At 43.4% G+C, this 15,181-nt stretch overlaps 1 protein-coding gene and 1 non-coding gene across 4 annotated transcripts in view; one reads left to right on the top strand and one right to left on the bottom strand.

Annotated features, from left to right (window-relative positions):
- LOC121453282 (PH and SEC7 domain-containing protein 2-like) overlaps nt 1-15,181 on the top strand; it is a 124,258-nt gene that overhangs the window by 89,031 nt on the left and 20,046 nt on the right. The gene's annotated exons all lie outside the window — the stretch shown is intronic.
- LOC121453746 lies at nt 10,814-10,948 on the bottom strand. Its single transcript, XR_005975064.1, has one exon. It is a non-coding gene; the product is annotated as a small nucleolar RNA SNORA21 (small nucleolar RNA).

Genomic DNA, 15,181 nt, shown 5'->3' with positions numbered 1-15,181 from the left:
CCCATCCAGTTTTCTTGATATTTCCTATTGGGCAGGTATTTTTCCATCTGTCAGTATCCAAACATCCAGGGTCCCTTGAATTTCTCAAAGATGAGTGTTTTCCTGTGGAGATAAGAACAGAACCGTGCCCCCATTCTATATGTTTTTCTTACCACCTGTATGAATATCATCATTGTGGATGAGTTGTCATTTCTTCTTTCCAAGAGGTTTCTCCTCTTCAAATCGAAACTTTATTAATTTTGATGGTATCCACAATTTTTCTTCTCCTGTGGAAACAAGAGCAAAACCCCTTCCCCAACGTAGCACGTCTCCTGGCTTCCACTGAGAGGTCAGCACATCTTTGAAATAAATCGGTTGATTTAGTTCAGCAGACTTTTCCATTATCCAATGTCTTTCTGCTGCTGTCGTTCCTTTCTTATTAGCATTAAGAAAATTCAAGGTTAATAAAGCATTGTGTAATCTATTTCTGGGGGTATTTTCGGTCCCTTTCTGTTTGTTCAGCATATCCTTTATAGTACGATTTGATCTTTCTATAACTGCCTGACCTGTAGGATTATTTGGTATACCTGTAATGTGTTTTATATTATAATAATCAAAAAAGCATTTCATTTTCTTAGATACATATGCTGGACCATTATCTGTCTTTATTTGTGCAGGTATACCCATGATGGCCATAACTTCCAATAAATGTATGATTACTGAATCAGCCTTTTCTGAGCTCAGGGCAGTAGCCCATTGAAAACCTGAATACATGTCTATGGTGTGGTGTACATATTTTAATTTACCAAATTCCATAAAGTGGAACACATCCATCTGCCAGATTTCATTTCTCTTAGTACCCTTTGGGTTACTCCCTGCAGGCAACGGTGTTTGATTATAGAAAGAACAAGTAGGACATCTCTTTATAATGTCCTTAGCTTGTTGCCAAGTAATGGAAAATTCTTTCTTTAGGCCTTTACTATTGACATGATGCTTCTTATGAAATTCTGAGGCCTGCAACACACTTCCAATCAATAATTGATCAATCTCAGCGTTGCCTTGGGCTAGAGGACCAGGCAGACCTGTATGGGACCGGATGTGTGTTATGTACATCGGACAAAGCCTGTTCCTGATTATGTCTTGTACCTGGATAAAGAATGAAGTCAACTCTGTGTCATCTGGTATAAATTCAGTGGTTTCAATATGCAAGATAACTCTTTCTGCATATTGTGAATCTGTAACTATATTAAGAGGTTCTTTAAAATCCCTTAGCACCATAAGAATGGCATATAATTCTGCCTTCTGGACAGAATTATAAGGGCTTTGTTCTACTTACTCAATTCATCTGACTTGTAACCTGCTTTCCCTGATTTATTTGCATCAGTATAGAACGTACGGCCTCCAGTTATTGGAGCATCACGTACAATTCTAGGAAGAATCCAAGAAGTTCTTTTTATAAGGTTAAGTCTACCACTTTTGGGATAGTTGCTATTAATTTCTCCCAAAAAATTAGCACAAGCTCTTTGCCACGGTTCGTTGTCTTCCCATAACTTTTTTATTTCTTCAGTAGTAAAAGGCACTATAATTTCTGCTGGGTCTATACCTGCTAGTTGACGAAGTCTCAGCTTACCTTTTATAATTAATTCAGAGACTTTTTCCACATAAGTTTTTAATTTTTTACGTGGTTTATTAGGTATAAATATCCACTCTAAAATAATATCTTCCCTCTGCATTAGAATCCCTGTAGGAGAAATTCTGGAAGGCAATATGACTAGGATGCAGCTAAGATTTGGGTTCACCCTATCCACGTGTGCCTCCTGTAATTTTTCCTCAATCATTGTCAGTTCCTTTTCTGCTTCAGCTGTCAGGTTTCTTGGACTATTTAAATCTTTATCGCCATCTAAGGTTTTGTTTAAATGAACTATTAGATCAGGTGTTATCCCAACAGCTGGTCGTAGATTGGAAATGTCTCCTAACAATCTTTGGAAGTCATTAAGAGTCTTTAACCGGTCTCTCCTAATTTGTGCCTTTTGCGTTTTAATTTTCTCTAACCCTATTCTGTAACCTAGGTAATTAATAGAATTTCCTCTTTGAATCTTTTCAGGGGCAATTTGTAGTCCTCACCTAGGCAAGACTTTCTTTACTTCTTCAAACATCCTTTCTAAAGTATCTTTATTTGAATCAGATAACAAGATGTCATCCATGTAATGATAAATTATGGACTTGGGGAATTGTTTACAAATTATTTCCAATGGCTTACTTACGAAATATTGGCACAATGTAGGACTATTGAGCATACTCTTTGGGAGGATAGTCCATTGATATCTCCTATTAGTCTGAGAATTATTATAAGTAGGCACTGTGAAGGCAAATTTTTCTCTATCCTTTTCTTGTAACGGTATAGTGAAAAAACAATCTTTCAAATCAATAACTATAAGAGGCCATCCTTTTGGTAACAGAGAAGGCAAAGGAATTCCAGATTGTAGTGGGCCCATAGATTGAATTACTTTGTTGACAGCTCTTAGATCTGTCACCATTCTCCATTTACCAGATTTTTTTTTTTTTACAACAAACAGGAGAATTCCAAGGGCTGGTTGATTCTTCAATGTGGTGAGCATCTAGTTGCTCCTGCACCAGCTGTTCCAATGCCTGTAGTTTATCTTCAGCTAGAGGCCACTGTTTGATCCATATTGGCTTCTCAGTTAGCTATTTTAAAGGTAGGGCTGTTGGTACCTCTAAAGGTTTTGTATTTGCTGTATGTTCTTGTACAGCCTGAATGGCTGGTGACCTTTTTCCATAATACCTTATCATATCCTTCCCAGAATTATGAGTTCCTGGAACTACAGGAATGTTAATCTGGGTATTCCATTGCTGTAGCAGGTCACGGCCCCATACATTTATGGCAATATTGGCTATATATGGCCTTAGTCTTCCTATTTGCCCTTCTGGCCCTATGCACTCAACCCATCTTGTGCTTTGTTTTACATGAGATAGGGTTCCAATTCCCAGGAACTGAACATCTACCTCTTGAAGAGGCCAATTCGGATGCCAAGATTCTGGGGTAATGATACTTACATCCTCACCTGTGTCTAATAAGCCTTCAATAAAAGTGCCATTTATACAGACTCTTAGTTTTGGTCTTTGATCATTAATAGAAGTCTGCCAAAATATACGTTTACTCTGTCCTACTGGGTTTTTTGACTCATCCTCCACACGTATTTCATCATTTAGACCAGTATTACTTTTTACAGCAGAAATTGGAGCTTTTAATTTTCTTGGTGAGGCACGTTCTCCACTGTGACTGGGAATGACTGGGCCACTATTGGCTTGGGGGCCTGCGAGAGGCCCCTCAAGGAGTTTCCTGACGGTATCGGGTTGCCTTGTTTGTCTGTTGTTGACCTGCATTCGTTGGACCAATGTCAGCCTTTACCGCATCTCCTACATATACCTGAAGGCCTAGGTCTCCTATTTTTGTCATTCCCAGAGGAGATAATATTCCTAGAAATTCTGTGCCTGCAATCCCTTTTCAGATGTCCTAATTTACCACAATTAAAACACCTGGCAGTTTGATTTCTCCTCATTGCTGTGGAAATCGCTTCTCCTACCCAAGATTCATCATTATAGCTAAACGTCTCAACATTCATCGTATGCTGAATCCATTCATCCATAGGTGCTGATCTAGACTTTAAAGGCCCAATTATCTTTTTGCATTCTATGTTTGCATTCTCAAAAGCTAGAGATTCAAGAAGTATTCGTCTAGCTTCTGGGTCTGTTACCCCTATGTCCAGAGCCTTAATTAATCTTTGCAAAAAGTCAATAAAGGGTTCTCTGTGTCCCTGCCTAATTCTGGTATATGATTCAACCCTTTTTGCTGGATCTTGTATCCTATTCCAAGCATTTAAAGCTGCTTGGTGACATAGACACAGTACTTCATCATCATAAAGAGCTTGGACCTGTGGATCAGCATATTCTCCTGCACCAAGAATTTGATCTTGGGAAACCTCGACACCTTTTGCTCTTCCTTGCTGTTCCACATGTTTGGATTCTTCTCTGAAATAAATTCCAAACATCAAGGAAGGTCCATTGTCTAAAAGTGCAGACACTAACTGATGGAAATCGTGGGGGGTAGCTCTAGCATTAGAAGCCCAAGTCCTTATCATTTCCTTTACATATGCATTGTGCAAGCCAAAATTAACAATAGCTTGCTTAATTTCTTTTAGATCATTCATTGCTATTGGCGTCCATCTAGCTTCTCTGACTCCCTTTGAGCCTTTAGAAGTTGAGGCTTTGTCAGAATTAAGTATAGGGTATGCCGCTAAAACCTTGGGTAAGCCAGTTCTAATAGCTGGTGTTGGCATTTTATCCTGTCCTTGTGCCTTAGTACTCTGTTCACCAGCTCCAATCATTTCTTCAATCATTTCAAGTCTTTTTATTATTGTCTTTATTATTGTCTCTTTTGAATCCTGAATCTCCTGACCTGCATGAGTTTCTAGTAAAGACTGTATGGTTCTTAGGAGTGCCATGATCTTCCTAAATGATAGAATATGCAAAAGAATACTGAAACCTAGTAACCAGTAAATTAAGTTATCCCCATAGTCATATAAACCTTGCATGATATAACCCATTGTATTGGTAACCAGAACAGTAAAATTCGCGTTGGAAACGAAAACTGCCATATTACCTATTATCCAGCAGGTGGCACTGTTGCCAAGTCGCGACAAAAACAGGGTCCTGTTTCAGAGTCTGCCTAGTATTTGTTAAAAACTGGAAAATGTAAGTTTCTCAACAAAGTAAATGTAATTAAATCAATTCCATAGACGGAACCAGAAACCCAGAATCCAGGGGTAGAGAAGAGCAACCTGGAAGCCGCTTATGTCTCCACGTGACAGAGTCACCCTGAGGGGTTGCAGCTTTCAGCAACCGCGTGCTCTGGTTCGCACCACTTAAGAGCTGTGCTTGCAAGGGAGATTTAAAAACGACTCAGAAAAGAGCAAACCACATGGGCAGAGACTACGCGGGCCTATAGAGTTTAAATCCACGTGGGGAGGCCAAGGCCGCCCCTGCAAGGCACAGGCGGCGGCTGAGGAAGGGAGGGCTCCCGCCAAGCCGAACTCGCGGCTGGCAGCTGAGCGGGAAAAGGAGAGGTTCTAAAACCAAACGTTGGGTGCCAACTGAAGGCGTAAGTCATACACAATGCCACACCAGTTTGGAATTATGATTAATAGGGTGGTATTTATTTAAAGGGGAAAAAACTTACAGATCACCGTCAGCCCTCTGCGCAACCAGGAAGGGACTCTAGTCGCCGGCGGAGCAGGAAGTGAAGAGAGAGAGGAGAGGGAAGTGGCCGCTTTTTTAAAGGGAGAGAGACCACGCCCCAATGGGCTGGTATCTCAGTGGCAATAGGCTGGAGGAGTGGGAGGACCTCCCGTAACAGTTTTTGTTATCGCATTCGGCTGGCTTTCTGTGTTTAGAACACGAGACCTTCATCAGTCATCCGACCTGAGGTGTTTCCCTCCTCTTACTGGTTGTTCACGACTTCCTTCTTACTCTCTTGTAATGTAGAACAGTTTTTAAATCTGAATGACTAATTTATCTTCTGCGTTTATGTGAACCTGTGCGTGCTTATGTGTAGAGGAGGCCAGAAGTCAGTTTGCAATGTGATTCCTCTGGAGGCATCCATCTTTTTCTAAAGACGGTCTCACTAGGACCTGGGACTCACTGATTACATTAGGATGGCTGGCCAGGAAGCCTGACGAATCCTCCAGTCCCTTCTTCTCCAGCCCTGGGATTAGGGCATGCACCACCAGACCAGACTTTTTACACGGTTCTGGGGATCGAACCCAGGTCTTCACGCTTGCACAGCAGGTGCATTATCGACTATGCTCTTGCCTCAGCTCTGCAGCTTTCTCTTTCAGTTTGTGCATTGGGCATCATGAGTCAACCACCATTGCCAGCGTTGTGGCACATGCCTTTAATCTTGGTACTCAGGTGGCAGAGGCATGTGGTACCTCTGGGAGTTTGAAGTCAGCTTGGTCTACTTGTTGAGTTCTAGGTCAATTAGGGCTACATGGTGAGACCCTGTAGCAAGCAAACAAATAAACATAAGAAGGAACCATCACCCGATCTAGACCGTGAAGGTTTGCCCTGTTTTCTTCTGAGTTTTAGTTCTTCTATGTAGTTTTGACTTTTTCTTTTTTGTTTTCTTCAGCACTGAAGGTTGAACTTAGGGCCTCAACTGTGCTAGGCAATCACTCTCCCACTGCGCCCTAGCCCTACGCTCAGTTTTAAATCTATCCCGAGTACAGACATACAATGTGAGATACATTCAACTCCACTCATTTGCATGTGGACATCTCTGGTCCCAGCATCATTTATGCAGAAGATTATTTCCCCATCAAACAGTCTTGGCAGGCTTGTTAAGATCTAGTCTGCTGGCAAGCGTGGTGTTATGTATCAGTACTCAACACTCAAGAGGTCAAGGCAGGCAGAACTCGGAGTTTGAGGCTGCCTGCACTACAATAGATCCTATCTCCAACAACAACAACAGCACCAAATTGGTTGATTGCAAATTGTAAGTTTGAGGCTGGGGAGCTCAGCTGGTCGAGCACTTGTCTAGCATTCATGAGGCCCTCAGTGTCCACAAAACTGATGGTCACCTACACCTATGATCCCACCACTTGGGAGGTGGAGGCAGAAGGATCAAAAGTCCAAGGTTACCCTGGTGTATATAGTGAGTTTGAAGCCAGTACGGGTATAAGAAACCTTATGTCAGACAATAATTGTGGGCTTACCTCCTGATGTGAAATTTGTTTCTGTTCTGTAGCTCTATTCTTTGTTTTCACTACAGTGACTTTCTAGTAAATTCCCAATCAGAAAGTTTGATGGGTGAGGTCTATTCTTTGCTCAAGACTGAGTGAGGCGGGTGATCTCTTGCAATTACATAAAAATGGAAGGACGGGCCTTGGCATTTCTGAAGAAGCGGGGTGTGTGTGTATGGGGGGCATGTGTGTGGGTGTGTGGACGTGTATGTGTGTGATGTGTGCCTGTGTCGGTGTGTGTGATGTGTGTATGGTGTGTTTGTATGTGTAGTGTATGTGTAGTATGTCTGTATGGTGTGTGTGTGTGTGTAGAGTGTGTGTGTGATGTGTGTATGTGTAGTGTGTGTATGGTGTGTTTGTATATGTAGTGTGTGTATGTGTAGTGTGTATGTATGGTGTGTGTGTGGAGTGTGTGTGTGGGGGGGTTGTAAGTATGTGGGGTGTGGGGGGATTTGTGTGAGGGGGGTTGTATTTGTGTGTGTGTGTGGGGGCATGTGTGTGGATGGGGAAGCAGAGAGATTTTGATGGCGATCATCTCGAGTATTCAGGTCTGTTGGGGAGAAGTGCCATTTTAGATGTTAAATCTTCCTAACCCTTGAACAAAGGACATTCTTCTGTGGATTTATATCTTCTTAGTTCGTTTTAGAATTCTTTTGTAGTTTTGAGTATACAAACCTTTCATCTCCTTGGTTGAATTTTATCTGAACCAGGGTCTCATCCTGTAGCTCAGAGCCTGGAATTTACAGTGTAGCTCAGAGTATCTCAAGCTCACCATGGGTTCCCTGCGTTAGCTTTCTGGGTGCTGGAATTACAGGCCTGAGCCCCCGACCCCAGCTTCCTTGGTTAATGTATCGGCATTTTATTATTTATTTATTTATTTTTTTAGGCAATATCACATGTATCCAGGCTGATTTGGAACTCAGTATGTAGCCTGGAATGGTCTTGAATTCATGATTCTCCTGCCTTTTGCTGGAATTCTAGGAGGAAAGCACTATGTCTAGTTCATTTTATTCAGTGTGTGTCTGTGGGTATGTGTGTGGTGTGTTTAGGGTGTGTGTGTGTGCGTGCGTGTGTACGCACCTGTGCACATGCGTATGGAAGTCAGAGGTGGACATCACTGGAGACCAGTCTTCAGTCACTTTCCCCCTTGTGTGTTGAGACAGTGTTTTGGAGAATTTGGAGCTCACGGATTCAAACAGGCTGGCCAGCCAGCTGCAGGATCCTCCTGCCGTCTCCCCTAGGGCTGCACGTGTACATGTGCACAGCCATGCTGACTTTTATGTGCGTCCTCACACTGACATGTGCGCGACCGGTCCATTTCCTCATTTTATTCTTGTTGATGCTGTTGTCTCGAATTTTATTTTCTGATTTCTCACAGCTACACAGAGAAACCTTGTTTCAAAATAAAAATAAAAAAATGTTTTAAATTTGCTATTGTTTATAAATGCATGATATATGTTGGGGGTGTAGCCCCAGCTGTTCTGGAACTCATTCCGTAGACCAGGCTGGACTCAAACTCACTGAGATCCACCTGCCTCTGCCTCCCAAGTGCTGGGATTAAAAGTGTGTGTCACCATACCTGATCTAACACATAACATTTTAAAAATCTTGGAAAAAGAAATACAACTGATTTTATACATTGATCTTATATTTTGCAACTTCAGTAAATGTATTCATTAGTTTTAATGTTTTTTCTAGATCTTTAGCATTTTCTTTTTAAATTTTTTTTTAAAATTTTACATATTTATTTATTTCATACGCATTGGTGTTTTGCCTGCAATGTATGTTTGTGTGAGGGTGTCAGATCTTGGAGTCACAGACAGTTGTAAGCTGCCATGTGGGTGCTGGGAATTGAATCCAGGTCCATCTGGAAGAACAGTGTGTGCTCTTAACCACTGAGCCATTTCTCCAGCTCCATCTTTAGCATTTTCTGCAGATAAAATCATGGCATCTACAACAAACGATGAAGAACTTCCTCCTTTTTAATTTGGATTTTTTTTCCTGTTCTGACTAGGACTCGTCTAGCTATCTACCTATCTATCTACGAGACAGGGTCTCTCTACGTAATCCTGGCTGTCCTGAAACTCAGTCCAGGTTGGCCTTGAACTCACAGAGTCTCCTACCTCTGCCTCCCAGGGATTACAGGTGTGTGCCATCACACCCAGATGGCTAGGACTCTTAGTACAATTTGTGTGGAAATGTCCCTGATCTTAGTGGAAAAGTTTCCAGTCTCTCACCATTGCATGTCAGCTGTGGGCTTTTCATAAACGCCCTTCATCATTTAAAGATGGTCCATTCTCTTCCTAGTTTATTAAGTGTATTTTTCTATTTATTTGGGGAGGGGATAGTGGGCACTTGGTACATTTGTGGAAGTCAGAGGACAACTTGCAAGAGCTGGCTCTCTCCTTCCATCACGTCACGTGAGTCTTAGGGCTAGAACTCAGGTCCTCAGATACGGCTGCAAAGTCCCTTTACCTGTTGAACAATCTCATACCATCTGTGAACAGTCCTTTAAAGATGCTGATAGATTTAGTTTGTTAGTATTTTGTTGCAGATTTTTGCATCTTTATCCTAAAGAATTGCTGATGTGTTGTTTTCTTCTCTTGTGATACTTTGGCCAGGCACTGGTATGCCCCACATCTACAGATGAACTGGGAAGTGTTCCGAAAGGGTATGGCCACTTTATCTCGGTTCTCTAGCCTTTCGGCACCTTCTTCTTTAGTACTCTTGCTTACTTATTTCTTTTTGTCTACTTGATCTTCTTGTGAGTGAGTAGTGAAAGAAAATGAGGACTTGACCACTCCAGGTGGCTGAGGAGAAAGATTTCTGTTGTAGATACGAGATAAGAGTTCAGCCAGAGGCATCTGGAAGGGTGCAGACGGAACCAGCCGTGAGAGGAGAAAAGAGCAGTGAGGAAGAGAAGAGGAGAGAGGGAAAGTGGACCAAGAGCCAAGAGTGAGCCAGCCAGGAGCCAAGGGAGCTCTGCTCAAATGACTGGAAAGAGAAGCTGGGGGAAGATAAGGCCAGCCCCTGGGCTGGAGAGGTTTAGGGTGACAGGGGTGGGGCGGGGTGGGTGGATGGATGGGGAGTGGTGGAGGGTAGGGGGTGTAAAGAAGTGCTTGGTGGAGTCACAGATACAAATCTTGTGTTTCAGTTCATGCCCTTAATCCTGGCATGCAGGAAGTTGAGAGAGGAGAACCATTAAGAATTTGAGGCCAGCCTGGGTTAGAGATTGAGTCCCTCTTTTAAAACAAAACAAAGCAATAAGTAAATGATAAACAAGCCTAGTTACTTTTCCTTTTCTGTTTTATTCATCTGTCCTTCCTTCCTTCCTTCCTTCCTTCCTTCCTTCCTTCCTATAATTTAACTTTATTTTATGTATTGGTGTGAGGGTGTCAGGTCCCCTGGAACTGGAGTTACAGTTGTGAGCTGCCCTGTGGGAGCTGGGAATTGAACCCAGGTCCTCTAGAAGAGCAGCCAGTGCTCTTAACCACTGAGCCATCTCTCCAGCCCATTTTTTATTTTTTCCCTTCCTTTCTTGTCTTGTTTTAGATTGTTTAGGTTTTTTTTTTTTTAAGATTTATTTATTATGTACACAGTGTTCAGCCTCCATGCCTGCAGGCCAGAAGAGGGCACCAGAAGAGGACATCATTACAGATGGTTGTGAGCCACCATGTGGTTGCTGGGAATTGAACTCAGGATCTCCGGAAGAGCAGCCAGTGCTCTTAACCACTGAGCCATCTCTCCAGCCAATTTTTTATTTTTTCCCCTCCTTTTCTTGTCTTGTTTTAGATTGTTTAGGTTTTTTTTTTTTTTTTTTTTGTTTTTGTTTTTTCGAGACAGGGTTTCTCTGTGGCTTTGGAGCCTGTCCTGGAACTAGCTCTGTAGACCAGGCTGGTCTCGAACTCACAGAGATCCGCCTGCCTCTGCCTCCCGAGTGCTGGTAGGTTTTTTTAAATAGATTTCTGTTTTCCTCCTTTGTTATCTTCTTGTGAATTCTTTCAGATTTTTTTTTATCTTGTCACAACACCGATTGAAGTAAACAACACACCATGTTGTCACTTCACCCAAAAGTGGTGTTTTCACTCTGCCCCTTCTTGACGGCTCAGTGGGTCACTAGCAAAAGGCCCACTGAGTACTTTTAAAAGGTGGAGGGTCTTTCAGAATTTTTTTTCTAAAAAAGCCTACCTTTTGTATTGCTGGAGTTGAACCAGGGCCTTGCACAAGCTGGACAAGTACTCTACTATTGAGCTATACATACCCAGGCCTCGGAATTCCTTTTCTGGTTTATGATGTACATTTCTGACTTGTTAAAAGTGTGTTTATCACTTCTGGAGCCATGTGGCACCTAAACACCTCAGTTCGCTCCCTGCTCTCTCAGCTTCCTGTCTTCTCATGTTTCAATCTTCTCCGTGCTTCCTGACTCCCCCCACTCCCCTCTTCTCCAGCTTCCTGTTCCCTCATGCTTCCTTTTTCCCACTCTCCCTACTTCTCCACACTTCCCGATTCACCAACGGTAGTGATTTTAAAAAGAAAGACAAAAATGGGTGCCTTTTGGTGGGTCTGCCAAGGAATGCCACTAAGCAAACAGGCCATGCACAACAGAGTTAGCACAAGGGGTTTATTGGGGGGCGGGAGGGGGAGGTGAAAGGGCTTAAGGCTGTGTCTGAGTGAGGACATGAGACACAGGCAGAGAGACAGAACAAGCAAGAAGAGAGGCGAGAGACAAGGAGGACAAGAGAAGTAAGAGAGACAAAGAGTGAGCTGTGCCGGGAGGACACTTTTAAGGGATGCACCTGTCACATAGCTGATGGCGGACAGGCACCTGGTGACAGGTGTAACTGCCTCGGCAGCAAAGTAGGCTCTGGCTACTGTGGGAACTAACACCAAGCTTCCTGTTTCTCTGTGCTTCCTTCTTTACACTTCCTGTTTTCCTATACTTCCTGACTCCCCAAGTTTCCCATTTTCTCATGCTTCCAACTTCACACTTCTTATTTCCCTATGCTTCCTGCCTCCCCAAGTTTCCTGTTTCCCCATGCTTCCTGCCTCCCCAAGCTTCCTGTTTTTCTGTGCTTCCTTCTTTACACTTCCTGTTTCCCTATACTTCCTGACTCCCCAAGTTTCCTGTTTCCCCATGCTTCCTACTTCACACTTCCTGTTTCCCATGCTTCCTACTTCTCCACACTTCCTGTTTCCCCATGCTTTCATCTGGAATCATTTTCTTCCTGACTGAAGAATTCATTATAGCCTATCCCTTCTTTGTTTCAGTTTTCATGTTGACATATGGCTGGGGTATTTCTCAGGACCCCTTGCCCTTGGTAAGCTCTGAACTCCAATAGGGTCACTTGGTTCCTCAGCCATTGGGTCCTGCCTCAAAGAGAAAAGTTTCCCAGTGCAGGGCTCTTTCCACATTCCCAGGTTAGCAGGAACTTAACCTTGATGTCTGCTTCGTATTTCTCCAGTGTCTTCATACAGGTGTTCTACAAATATTTCAGCCAAAACTTTTCCACTAATTCTTATTTAGGTATACACACACACACACACACACACTCCTTTGTGCATGTGTGCCACATGTGAATGCTTGTGAAAGCCAGAAGAGGGCACCAGTTTTCCTGGAGTTACAGAAGGTCTGAGCCACCCAATGTGAGTGCTGGGACCAAATTCAGGTTATCTGGAAGAGAAGTAAATGCTCTTAACCTCTGAACCATCTCTCCACACCTTGGACAGTTGTTTTTATTGAGAAGGTATCCTTTGTAACAAGGAGATGTCATTATTAAGATTAAAAGGCTAAATAGCCTTTTATTTATTTTTGAGACAGTCGTATGTAGCCCAGGCTAGCCTCAGATTCCCTCTACTGCTGAGGATAACCTTGTACTTCTGGTCCTCCCACTTCTTCTCAAGTTTTGGGGTTACTGGAACATACTAGTATGCCCAGTTTATGTGGTGTTATGGAGCAAACCTAAGGCTTCACACACCCTAACTAAGCAGGAATTCTACCAGTCCAGTTACACACCCAGCCCATTACCCAGCTGTCTTCTGACTTTGTTCTTTCAGAGATGAGAAGGTTCGGTGTGTGTGGAACTCTAAGACAGCGTTTCCTCATATCTTTGTGTCCTTTTATTGCACACGCCAAGGACACAGCTATGCTTACGTATGTACGCAGGAAATGTGTATATAAGGATACACACAGAAACAGACAAAAATATCAAGGCACACATAGGATCTGTTCTTTTCAACCCTTTGGGAGAAGTTAAGAAAATTATCATCAGCTATATATTAAGCCTTACATTACCTGGGTGCAGTGGCATATATATATATATATTTCTAATTCAGTCTCTAATGATATGATAAAGACAGTAACCAAAAGCACTTTGGGGATGAAAGGATTTATTTGGGTTACAGTCTATCATCAGGGGATGCAAAGACAGGAGCTTGGGGGCAGGAACTGAAACACAAGCCATGGAAGAATTTTTGTTTTGTTTTTGTTTTTCGAGATAGGGTTTCTCTGTATAGCTCTGACTGTCCTGGAACTAGCTCTTGTAGACCAGGCTGGCCTCGAACTCACAAAGATCCACCTGCCTCTGCCTCCTGAGTGCTGGGATTAAAGGCGTGCTCCACCACCGCCCGGCTCAGCCTGCTTATTTATACAACCCAGGGCCACTTTGTTGTGTGGCAAAACTTCCTAGGGGTGGCACAACATACATGTCTGCTCACCCTGATAGGAAACCCACAACAGATCGAAGTATGGGTTCCACCAAAGTCCAACTTGTAGTATCAATAATTTTTATAGGGGTTACTTACTGAAATATGGGTGACAGGTTCTTTAGGAGCAGAAATAACTCAAAAACATCTACATCACCCCATACTGGGGTGGGCTCATAAACACTGGGAACCTGGAGCATAGCCTACAGGCAACTATGCAGTTTGGAGGGTGTCTTTCCAGGTGTCTTAGATAATCTAAGTGCTTCTAGGGAGCTGGACGGACCTAAGAGTCTTGGCAGCTTTGCTTGTCTGAGAGTCTTTGCAGCTTGGCTTCATCTGAGAAGGACTGTCAGCCTTTACTGTTTGCTCTGGCAGGGAGGGGCCCAATGAGTCTGGTTAGTTTCGGGGACTTCCTGAAACTAGTTTGAGTTGTTTACCTTCCTGCTTAAGGAGCTTTCCTGAAGGATGAAATTTTAATATTGGAGGAAACTGTTACACAACACACCTACCTAGAGGTTCAAGGACTCACAATGACCTGGGTCCACCCACATTAATCCTTAATTAAGCAATGCAGGACAATCCGATGGAGGCCTTTTCTCAGCTTAGGTTTCCTTGACTCCAGCTGGTGTCACATTGACAAAAAACATTTGGAAGGTTGAGGCAGGAGGATCTCAAGTTTGAGGTCAGCCTCGGCTACGTGGTGAGACCTGTGCCAAACATACACACACACTCACATGCACACACACGTGCATACACACACTCACACACACTCACACACGTGCATGCACGCACACACACGTGCACACACACACAAACGCATGCACGCACACACACACACACACAATCGCCTTGCAGCAGTACACTCCACATTATTTCTGCGGTATGTGGCTGCCCTGCCCGAAGTTAGTAGAGGCTCTTTGTTAAAGTAATGACAACATCAAAAAGTCTGGGGCAGTGCACATGGAAGTCTGTCCTTGGGGAATCCCTGCACACGAGCATGTTCAAGGCTCTGGAATGTGAAAATAAAATTGCTGTACTATAATATTCTTGTATGTACGTATGTATGTATGTATGTATGTATGTACAGATTCCCATGTCATGGGAAGCTACCATTCCATAGCAAAATGGAAACACTGCCTCATAGCAAACGCCAACTCACAAATCCTTCCATCGTTGAAGTACTGCCTAGGGCTCCTCCAGTAGGGCTTCTCCAAGGATACTCTGAAAGTGTGAGTGTCAGGTGGTGGGCTTAGAGGGCTTGTGCCCTTCTACTAGTGAGAGGTTAACAAAAGACAAAATTTGGGGGTAGAGCCATCCATCCCTAGCTCTTTGCCAGCCTAGCTCAATATGGATTGCCCACGCGTGCTGGTGGTAACTGTTTTTTTTTTTTTTTTTATCTCATGAGACCAAGCTCTTCCTTACTTGCCCTACCTCTGGGAGGGACAGGTGAGAGGGTGAGGTGGCTGTGGCTGAGTATACAGAGCTGCTCAGTAGCCAAGATGCCTGGGTTCAAGTCCTGGTGCTAAGTGACCTCGGGAGAGTTAGCAGTGGGAGAGCGGGTGAGAGCATGGGCTTTGATGTCAGACACGCTGACCCCGCCCACTTCCTTCACACAACACATCACCTTCTCATCCTTCAGACTCGGAGATCTGATCATGCATGTCACGTCCGATGCCCAGGGC

The sequence above is a fragment of the Microtus oregoni genome, unplaced genomic scaffold (assembly GCF_018167655.1).
Source record: "Microtus oregoni isolate MIOR12 unplaced genomic scaffold, Mior012 000011F_ref0000422, whole genome shotgun sequence".
NCBI classification, from domain to species: domain Eukaryota; kingdom Metazoa; phylum Chordata; class Mammalia; order Rodentia; family Cricetidae; genus Microtus; species Microtus oregoni.
Note: the sequence above shows the minus strand (reverse complement) of the source record. Positions and strands in the feature narration are given on the sequence as shown.